This window comes from Larimichthys crocea, chromosome VI, assembly GCF_000972845.2.
Source record: "Larimichthys crocea isolate SSNF chromosome VI, L_crocea_2.0, whole genome shotgun sequence".
NCBI classification, from domain to species: Eukaryota; Metazoa; Chordata; class Actinopteri; family Sciaenidae; genus Larimichthys; species Larimichthys crocea.
The window spans coordinates 26,452,345-26,461,867 of record NC_040016.1 but is presented as its reverse complement, the minus strand read 5'-3'; the positions used below and the strand labels follow the sequence as shown (position 1 = coordinate 26,461,867).

Below are 9,523 nucleotides of genomic sequence, written 5' to 3'. Positions count from 1 at the left end.
CACAGACAGACACACACACACACACACACACACACACACCTTCCTCTGATTGAAAACAAACATTCTCAGACATTCAGTAAATAAAATTCTGGCTGCGTCGCCGTGGCGACACGGTGGAGCTGATGGTCTTCAGGGGCACAGACGGGAATTTTGGAAATATTCAAAACTGGAAACTTCAAACTTCAATTTTGTAAATTCCTGGGTTATTTCTGTTAATTCCCATGGAAAGTTTCCAACTTTGAAAATTCACAGAATTTTGCAACCCTAGATACAACACTAGCTCCGGTTCTGGCACGACACCGGCTCCGCTCCCCATCAGCATTCCCCCAGGTCTGAAAACCTCTAACAGACTGAGCTAACAGCAGCTAACAGACTGAGCTAACATGAGCTAACAGCAGCTAACAAACTGAGCTAACATGAGCTAACAGACTGAGCTAACATGAGCTAACAGCAGCTACAAACTGAGCTAACATGAGCTAACAGTAGCTACCAAACTGAGCTAACATGAGCTAACAGACTGAGCTAACATGAGCTAACAGCAGCTAACAGACTGAGCTAACATGAGCTAACAGCAGCTAACAGACTGAGCTAACATGAGCTAACAGCAGCTAACAGACTGAGCTAACATGAGCTAACAGCAGCTAACAGACTGAGCTAACATGAGCTAACAGCAGCTAACAGACTGAGCTAACATGAGCTAACAGCAGCTAACAGACTGAGCTAACATGAGCTAACAGCAGCTAACAGACTGAGCTAACATGAGCTAACAGCAGCTAACAGACTGAGCTAACATGAGCTAACAGCAGCTAACAGACTGAGCTAACATGAGCTAACAGCAGCTAACAGACTGAGCTAACATGAGCTAACAGCAGCTAACAGACTGAGCTAACATGAGCTAACAGCAGCTAACAGACTGAGCTAACATGAGCTAACAGCAGCTAACAGACTGAGCTAACATGAGCTAACAGCAGCTAACAGACTGAGCTAACATGAGCTAACAGCAGCTAACAGACTGAGCTAACATGAGCTAACAGCAGCTAACAGACTGAGCTAACATGAGCTAACAGCAGCTAACAGACTGAGCTAACATGAGCTAACAGCAGCTAACAGACTGAGCTAACATGAGCTAACAGCAGCTAACAGACTGAGCTAACATGAGCTAACAGCAGCTAACAGCAGCTAACAGACTGAGCTAACATGAGCTAACAGCAGGTACCAAACTGAGCTAATATGAGCTAACAGACTGAGCTAACATGAGCTAACAGCAGCTACAAACTGAGCTAACATGAGCTAACAGCAGCTATAAACTGAGCTAACATGAGCTAACAAACTGAGCTAACATGAGCTAACAGCAGCTACAGCTGTCAGCAGTTTACTTCACTGTCCATCATAAACTCTGTAAATCACAGAGAGTTGAGGCGGAGCAGCCGGAGGACATCAGAGGGAAAACCAGAAAACATTTCCTCCATAAAATATGATCCAGTTTCACCAGAATCAGTGAAATAGTTGCTGCTGCTGTGTGTGTCTGTGTGTGTGTTTGTGTGTGTGTGTGTTTCCTATTTTAGAGCGTGAGAACAAATCAGATTTCTTGTTTTCGAGCCAGGATTTGTTGTCTGTTTCCACGGAAACGCTGCTCCAGGTGTAACGAGGCACCTCTGTTTCTGAGCGCTGTGAACCTGCTGCACGGCGCCATCACCCACCGCGAGCCCAGCTCATGTGATCAAATTTAGCCCTCAGCTTCGCTCTGATTGGACGGGAGGTTTTTCCCGCTCCGCACCTTTTGATTGGCCGAGACAAGGATGGAGACCGCTTCAGTTTAACTTCTCTCATCGCTCAGCCTCACCGGAAACAACAACCGCTGTGTGGAGCATCAGTGAAGATCTGAACTTCACATTTAAATCTCTCGTGGTGTTTCTGGAGAATAAACCTTGATCTGTCTGTCTGACCCAGAGCCCGTCTCTCTCTCCTACATGAGTCTGTCGTGCTGCTGAACTCCATCATGTGGATGATGATGTTACAGGCCGAGCAGCAGCAGTGTGGAGTGAAGTCGTGTGCAGAGCGTCACTCTTTACAGACAAATGTAAATCCACCTCAGCCAACGAGCAGCGACGGCTCACAGCAGCATCTCTGCAACATCCTCCAACATCAGCAACAAAAGATGAACAGACTGCACGTGAAGGGTGAGATGAACCCTGCTGTGCGACAACAACACACTCCTTCACATGGAAATGTGTGTTACACGATAATACACAAACAAAGCTGTGTGGAGCAGACAGACTCCGGTTTGTCTCCTAGGACAGACGGCGGGGGCTTAATTTGACACGCTACGCCTCCACCCTCCACCAGAAGAAAGAAAGAAAGAAACGCTCTTCTTGTTTCGGTTGAAGCTTCGTAACAAGGCGGCGTTTCACAGAGCGCCTCGACCAATCAGCAGCAACGCTGTGAAATGTTCAAAAATGTCAAAGTTGCTGATGCAGAGAGGCAACGTGGGCAGACAGAGGAGTTTAGAGCAATGCACGGCAACGGGGAGACGCATCTACATCAGGACAGTTATTAGATATGATGTTTACATATGCAAATGAGATGCTAATTTATGCAGAAATCTACAAACAAGCGGACAAAACAGACTGTCTAAAACCTGGACGTAGTCTCCGTGACGTCCCCGCAGACTGTCGATGTTCACTGTAGAGCTATAACATAATTAACTTTCTCTCTCTCTCTATCGGTCGACTTGGTGAGAGCCTCAGAGAAACTTTATTGACGTCAGACAGTCTCCGTGCAGCGACTTTCATCCTGAGATATCCATCGAGCTGAGTTTAGATACAAAGAAGAACATTTCTGGCTCGCTTCGACGACAGAAATCAATTCTCAGGCTCTGCATTCGACCACGAGCGGTCGATGGAGGATTCCTCAGACTGATTTCCAAACTTAACTTTTCTGCTCTGGTCTCTCTACATTCATGCAAACGGCATAAAGTATCACAAACGTCTTGAGCAAGTCTTTCATTAGACGTGAAATGAAAGCATCGACTTTGTTGGAAACATTTATTATGTACGACTGCAGAGAAAGACAGAACACAAGGCGGCACACTGCGGTGTCAGGACACGCCAACAGGTTAATACGTGGATCATCAGCAGACCTGAGGCGGGCTGAATGACGCCTGTGACCACACCCACCTGTCGATCAAAGCGTCCCCGCTCTTAATCCTGCATAACTTTAAGCCTTAATATAATGTGAACAGGTGAGTTGTATATAAATTCACCCTCAGTACAGTTGTCATGAACGGGGAAATTAGCTACAGAGACCAAAACTGTTTTTTGTCCCAGGCTGTAAACATGTTTATTTCTGCTGTGAAGTTGGACATTTGGACATGGGGACTTATGGAGACTGACTCACTGCTGGAGCCAGCCTCAAGTGGACGTTAGAGGAACTGCAGAGAATTAGAAACTAGTCAAATGATTGGTCAGATCTGAAGCAGGAACATCCAATCACAGCGAGGTCTGAGACCAAGACTAAGACCTTCAAAGACTGTCTCAGGTGTGTCCTTCACATCTTAAACATCACACATCATAACCTCCTCCTCCTCCTCCTCCTCCTCACCACATGAGTTATTAACCTCCACCTTTCCTGTCTCTGCTCCCCCCAGCTGTTTTCCTCCACACACTTCACTTCACTTCCTCTGGAGACTTTGAGTGCATCAGTCAAAGAGGTCCGAGTCGCTCGCATACAAACATTTATGAACTCTTTAGTACATGGACTCCATTAGTGACCACACATCCAGCTGATACCATCACGAGGTTCTTTGTCTGAACCGAGGTCGGTTCAGGTGGTTCAGTCAGAAAAAACCCACTAAAGCTTCAGAGGAAGGGTGGAGCGTCAGAGCTCAGAGAAGAAAGAGGACATGAAGCCTTCAGATCATGAAGTGACGTAGTCTCTGTGACGTCCCCACGGACTGTCTAAAACCTGGACGTAGTCTCTGTGACGTCCCCGCAGACTGTCTAAAACCTGGACGTAGTCTCCGTGACGTCCACGCAGACTGTCTAAAACCTGGACGTAGTCTCCTGATCTCTGTGAGGATTCAGCCTACGCCTCAACTCTGTCTCTGACGGAGGACGACAGACGTAGACCCCAGCAGATGACGGAGAGAGACAAAGAGTTAAAGAGAGACGAAGAGTTAAAGAGACGAAGGGTTAAAGAGACGAAGAGTTAAAGAGAGACGAAGAGTTAAAGAGAGATGAAGAGTTAAAGAGAGACGATGAGTTAAAGAGAGACAAAGAGTTAAAGAGAGACAAAGAGTTAAAGAGAGACAATGAGTTAAAGAGAGACAATGAGTTAAAGAGAGATGAAGAGTTAAAGAGACGAAGGGTTAAAGAGACGAAGAGTTAAAGAGAGACAATGAGTTAAAGACAGACAAAGAGTTAAAGACAGACAAAGAGTTAAAGACAGACAAAGAGTTAAAGAGAGACAAAGAGGACGAGGAACGCTCTCACTAATTAAGAGGTGTCTGAATTCCAATTAACGCTGACCTGGATTTGAGTGAGGAGAGAACAGAGCGGGAACAGCTTACGTAAGAGTGGAAAATATTTAGTCTTTGAACAATGCGTCCATTCTTCAGCAGGACGTCTGTCTGCAGGACTGTCCTGAAAACTGCTGCCTGATTGGCTGTTGTCTCATTTATTTCTGCCGTGTGATTGGCTGTTAAATCCGTACATGTTACACATCATGACTTTCACTGATCGCGTATGGAGATCATTCTTCTTTATTATCAGTGATGTGATTATAAATATATTTTACATTCATACAGTGCTGTGTGTGTGTGTGTGTGTGTGTGTGTGTGTGTGTGTGTGTTTATGCTGCATGATGTCACTGTATCTACGTGGCTGTGATATTATGTTGCTCTGTGCTCAGTGATTTCATGTCTTCCAAAATTAGACCAAGCGGTGTGGAGCTTTGAATCCCATTTACAACCCCCAACACACACACACACACACACACACACACACACACACACACACACCTCGCCTGTGATCTTATTATGCTGCCCTCATACTGACTGAACGTACAGAGGCAGCGTTCAACGATACAACAGACGATTTATGATTCATCAGGATAAAGTCAGAGAAACACTTTCTGAGTTAACGACACCAAAAACTTAAAGACTAATTATTATTAAAATCATCAATATTATTTATATCATGGTCACTTCTAATCTAATCTAAATTCTCTCCTGATGTCTCAGTGCTTCATCGACGTAGAAAATGATGACACAAACATTTCAGACTTTATATCGCGTCTCTGCAATGATAAAATTGTTAATTTCAAGGACTTTTCAAGGACTTTCCAGACTCAGTTCCCTCAAATTCAAACACCCAACAAAGTGTAAGTTTGAGATGCGGATCAAAGTTAATTACAACCAACCAGCAACCTCCACGATGAAGCCAACACAGGAAGTCCCACAAACTGCAGTTCCTCTAACGTCCAGAGTCATGGAGACTACGTCCAGGTTTTAGACAGTCTGTGGTTTAGTCTTAAAGACTACATCCAGATTTTAGACAGTCTGTGGTTTAGTCTTAGAGACTACGTAAAGGTTTTTGACAGTCTCTTGTTACAACGTTAGTGAATGTAAACAGTAGAGCTGTTGCGTCTGGATAAATGTTACGTGGACGTTAACGTGCTGTAACTCTGTAATTAATACATCGATCGGCTCCTGCAGGGCGAGCTGACATCACGTCATTATGACACAGTCTCAAAGACTGGCCGGTCTCAGAGACTGGCTGGTCTCATAGACTGGTCTCAGAGACTGGCTGGTGTCAGAGACTGGCTGGTCTCAGAGACTGGCTGGTCTCATAGACTGGTCTCAGAGACTGGCTGGTGTCAGAGACTGGCTGGTCTCAGAGACTGGCTGGTCTCAGAGACTGGCTGGTCTCAGATCCTGTCAAACCTGAAGTGGTTTAATCAGTGAGGGATGTGGAGCTTTGGTCCTGGTTCCTGGTTCGTCTCCGTGACGATCACACACTCGTCCGCCATCGTCACGATTAGCATGTATGCAAAAACACAACGTGCTAATTTGTTTAGCATCCAAGGAGTCACCTCGTTAGCCTCGTTAGCCTCGAGCCTCTGAGATCCATATCTGAGTCTTTGATGAGCACGAACTCACACACACACACACACACACACACACACACACACACACACACACACACACACACACACACATGCTGCAGGGCTGAAGCTGGCGTCGTCTTTGAACTCCAAAGTGTTGATGTGCAGTTAGCGCTAATCCTCAAACTGTGTGTGTGTGTGTGTGTGTGTGTGTGTGTGTGTGTGTGTGTAACCAGCCTGAAGCCCCCTCGCCTCTCTCCTTATCACAACAAGCCTCGGTGCATTCCTCGACGCTAACAACAACACAGGCCGTTTGTCTGACCTATAAATAAAGTAAGTATGCTTCCTAACACACACACACACACACACACACAGACACACACACACACACACACAGCTTTTTAAAGCTCGTCTAATAAAGAAAGAAGCTAACAGAGACTCTGTTGTTCAACTGTGGCCTTCAACATGCTTCATACAGGGCCTTGAAATCCTTGAAAGTTTTTATATATAACATCTGTTAACTCCACGCTGACCTGTGATCAGGTGAATGCTGTTAGCTCAGTTTGTTAGCCGGGTTACAGAAGAGGCCCAGCAGTCAGCAGCTTCTACGGACATGATGGCAGAGGAGCAGAGAGTGAAGAGGACGCTGACGGAGGAAGCTAAGAAGAGAAAAGGAGAGAGTGAGCGAGCAAGAAGCCGCCGGACAAGAGTAAATGTGGGACTGACTTTTAGTGGTTGGTGAGAGCTTGGTGAAATAAAAGGCTGAAAGACAGACGCCGAGCTGGGCTGACTGCTGCTGGACTAGGCAGTGATATCAGCTGCTGCTGGGTCTGGTTCTGGTTCTGGTTCTGGGCTGACTGCTGCTGGACTAGGCAGTGATATTAGCTGCTGCTGGGTCTGGTTCTGGTTCTGGTTCTGGGCTGACTGCTGCTAGACTAGGCAGTGACATCAGCTGCTGCTGGGTCTGGTTCTGGTTCTGGTTCTGGGCTGACTGCTGCTGGACTAGGCAGTGAGATCAGCAGCTGCTGCTGGGTCAAATACTCGAGTACAGCTGGACACAGTTACACAGAGGGATTACACTCTGATTTCTAGAGACGATTCTATGAGGTTAATGAACTGGGCCTGGAAAGTCCTTGAATGTGATGTTTAATGTGAATCTTTGCTTCAAACTAAAATCGTCTTTGTCGACTCAGCATGAGAAAAATTCACGAGGAAAGTTTCTTTGTTTCCTCTCTGTGCAAACATGAATGAATTAAAAACTCTCCAGACCCCTTAAATTCAAGGACCCAAGGATCAAAGATGATTCGACCTCCTGGACAGGAGACTTTGAGCAAGGCACCAACCCCCTAACTGCTCCTCCATCACTCCTCCATCACTCCTCCATCACTCCTCCATCACTCCTCCACCTCTGCACGTCCATACTCTCCAAGTCACGATCATCTCTGATCATGAAGCCTGTGGAGAACCTTCAGAGAACCCTGAAGGTTCTTCAAGATCTCTGCTAGAAGAGCTGCTTCCTGTATCCTCAGGATTACTCTGCCTCAGGATTACTCTACACAAAATTACTCTGCACAGGATTACTCTGCCTCAGGATTACTCTGCTCAGGATTACTCTGCCTCAGAATTACTCTACACAAGATTACTCTGCACAGGATTACTCTGCTCAGGATTACTCTACACAAGATTACTCTGCACAGGATTACTCTGCCTCAGGATTCCTCTGTCTCAGGATTACTCTGCTCAGGATTACTCTGCTCAGGATTACCTTCAGATGCTCTGTGGTGAGAACCCGAGCTGATCAGACCTTACCAATTAACACACACACACACACACACACACACTTTGAGTGTCTCTGATGTAACGGAACATCTGTGAGCCTCCGGGTGGAGGAGGACGGAGCCATATGCCACCCAAAATCTGAGGAGGTGCCTCGGGGGGTCTCACCTCATGAGGGGGTCAAGTTACTCCGCAGAGAGGAGCTAGAGGAGAGGAGAGGAGTTAGAAGAGAGGAGAAGAGTTAGAGGAGTTAGAGGAGCTAGAGGAGAGGAGTTAGAGGAGTTAGAGGAGAGGAGTTAGAGGAGTTAGAGGAGAGGAGTTAGAGGAGTTAGAGGAGAGGAGTTAGAGGAGTTAGAGGAGTTAGAGGAGAGGAGCTAGAGGAGTTAGAGGAGAGGAGCTAGAGGAGTTAGAGAAGTTAGAGGAGAGGAGTTAAAGGAGTTAGAGGAGAGGAGTTAGAGGAGTTAGAGGAGAGGAGCTAGAGGAGTTAGAGGAGTTAGAGGAGTTACAGGGGAGTCATTTCATGTCCAGCTTTCCATCCACCATCCTCCAGCCGCGCCGGGCGCAGCAGCTCAGCGTCCCCGGGACGAAGCTGCCTCTGCCAGGGTGACTCTGTCTCCTTTCTCCCCCACCTCCGGCACATTGTTACCAAAGCACACGGAGACTCGTCATCACCGTGCCCGAACACCGCGTCTTTAAATCGGGCTTTCCCGTCGACACGCAGCGGGACGCCGGAGAACGTTCCGCCCGCAGAGAGCTCACTCTCCCGGGAAGTTAAAGTGAGAAACAGTCGGTCCTCTCCGGATCACACACTCCACAACAAGACTGTCCGTGCGCTTCATCTGACGTGCACATGGCTCTCACACACACACATTGTCATCACCATCACACACACACATCACCATCACACACACACATCATCAACACACACACACACACACACACACACACACACTGCTGTCTTACCGTGCAGGAGGAAGAGGAGGCTGCAGGCTGGATGAAGAAATTATAAATCCGTACTTGGTGTCCGCATTGTCGGACGGAGGAGGAGGCAGAGGAGGGAGCAGGCTGCTCTGTGCGGGAGTAATCCGACTGTCAGTGACAATAACCCGGAGAGGAGGAGGAGGAGAGAGAGGGGGAACCATCCAATTAGAAACAGGGCTGATTGTCACAGGAAGTGTCGGCTCTGTTTCCTCTGAGGACGTTTGATTTATGCAGAAGTCCAAAAATCACCAACATCTGTCTCGTGTGGTTAAAATGCGACGATCAGTCTGATCTGAGATCAGTGTGCGCATGTTTAAATATCAGAGATTACATATGAGAGTAAGTGCATCACCTGCTGCCATCTACAGCTGAGGGAGGGAACTGCAGCAGATCTGGGGACAGTTCATAAAGCTTAAAGAGTTTAAACAGTTCATGAAGCTTAAAACTGTTTAAACAGTTCATGAAGTTTAAAGAGTTTAAACAGTTAATGAAGCTTAAAAGAGTTTAAACAGTTCATGAAGCTTAAAAGAGTTTAAACAGTTCATGAAGCTTAAAGAGTTTAAACAGTTCATGAAGTTTAAAGAGTTTAAACAGTTCATGAAGCTTAAAAGAGTTTAAACAGTTCATGAAGCTTAAAAGAGTTTAAACAGTTCATGAAGCTTAA

At 46.5% G+C, this 9,523-nt stretch overlaps 1 protein-coding gene across 2 annotated transcripts in view; it reads right to left on the bottom strand.

The window, feature by feature from the left end:
* pcbp4 (poly(rC) binding protein 4) overlaps positions 1–9,172 on the bottom strand; it is a 118,340-nt gene extending 109,168 nt beyond the window's left edge. For both annotated transcript variants that reach the window (XM_019255359.2, XM_027278939.1), the window contains exon 1: positions 8,842–9,172. The gene's annotated coding sequence lies outside the window, so the exon portion shown is untranslated. The remainder of the gene's footprint in view (positions 1–8,841) is intronic.
* Positions 9,173–9,523: the final 351 nt, after the last annotated feature.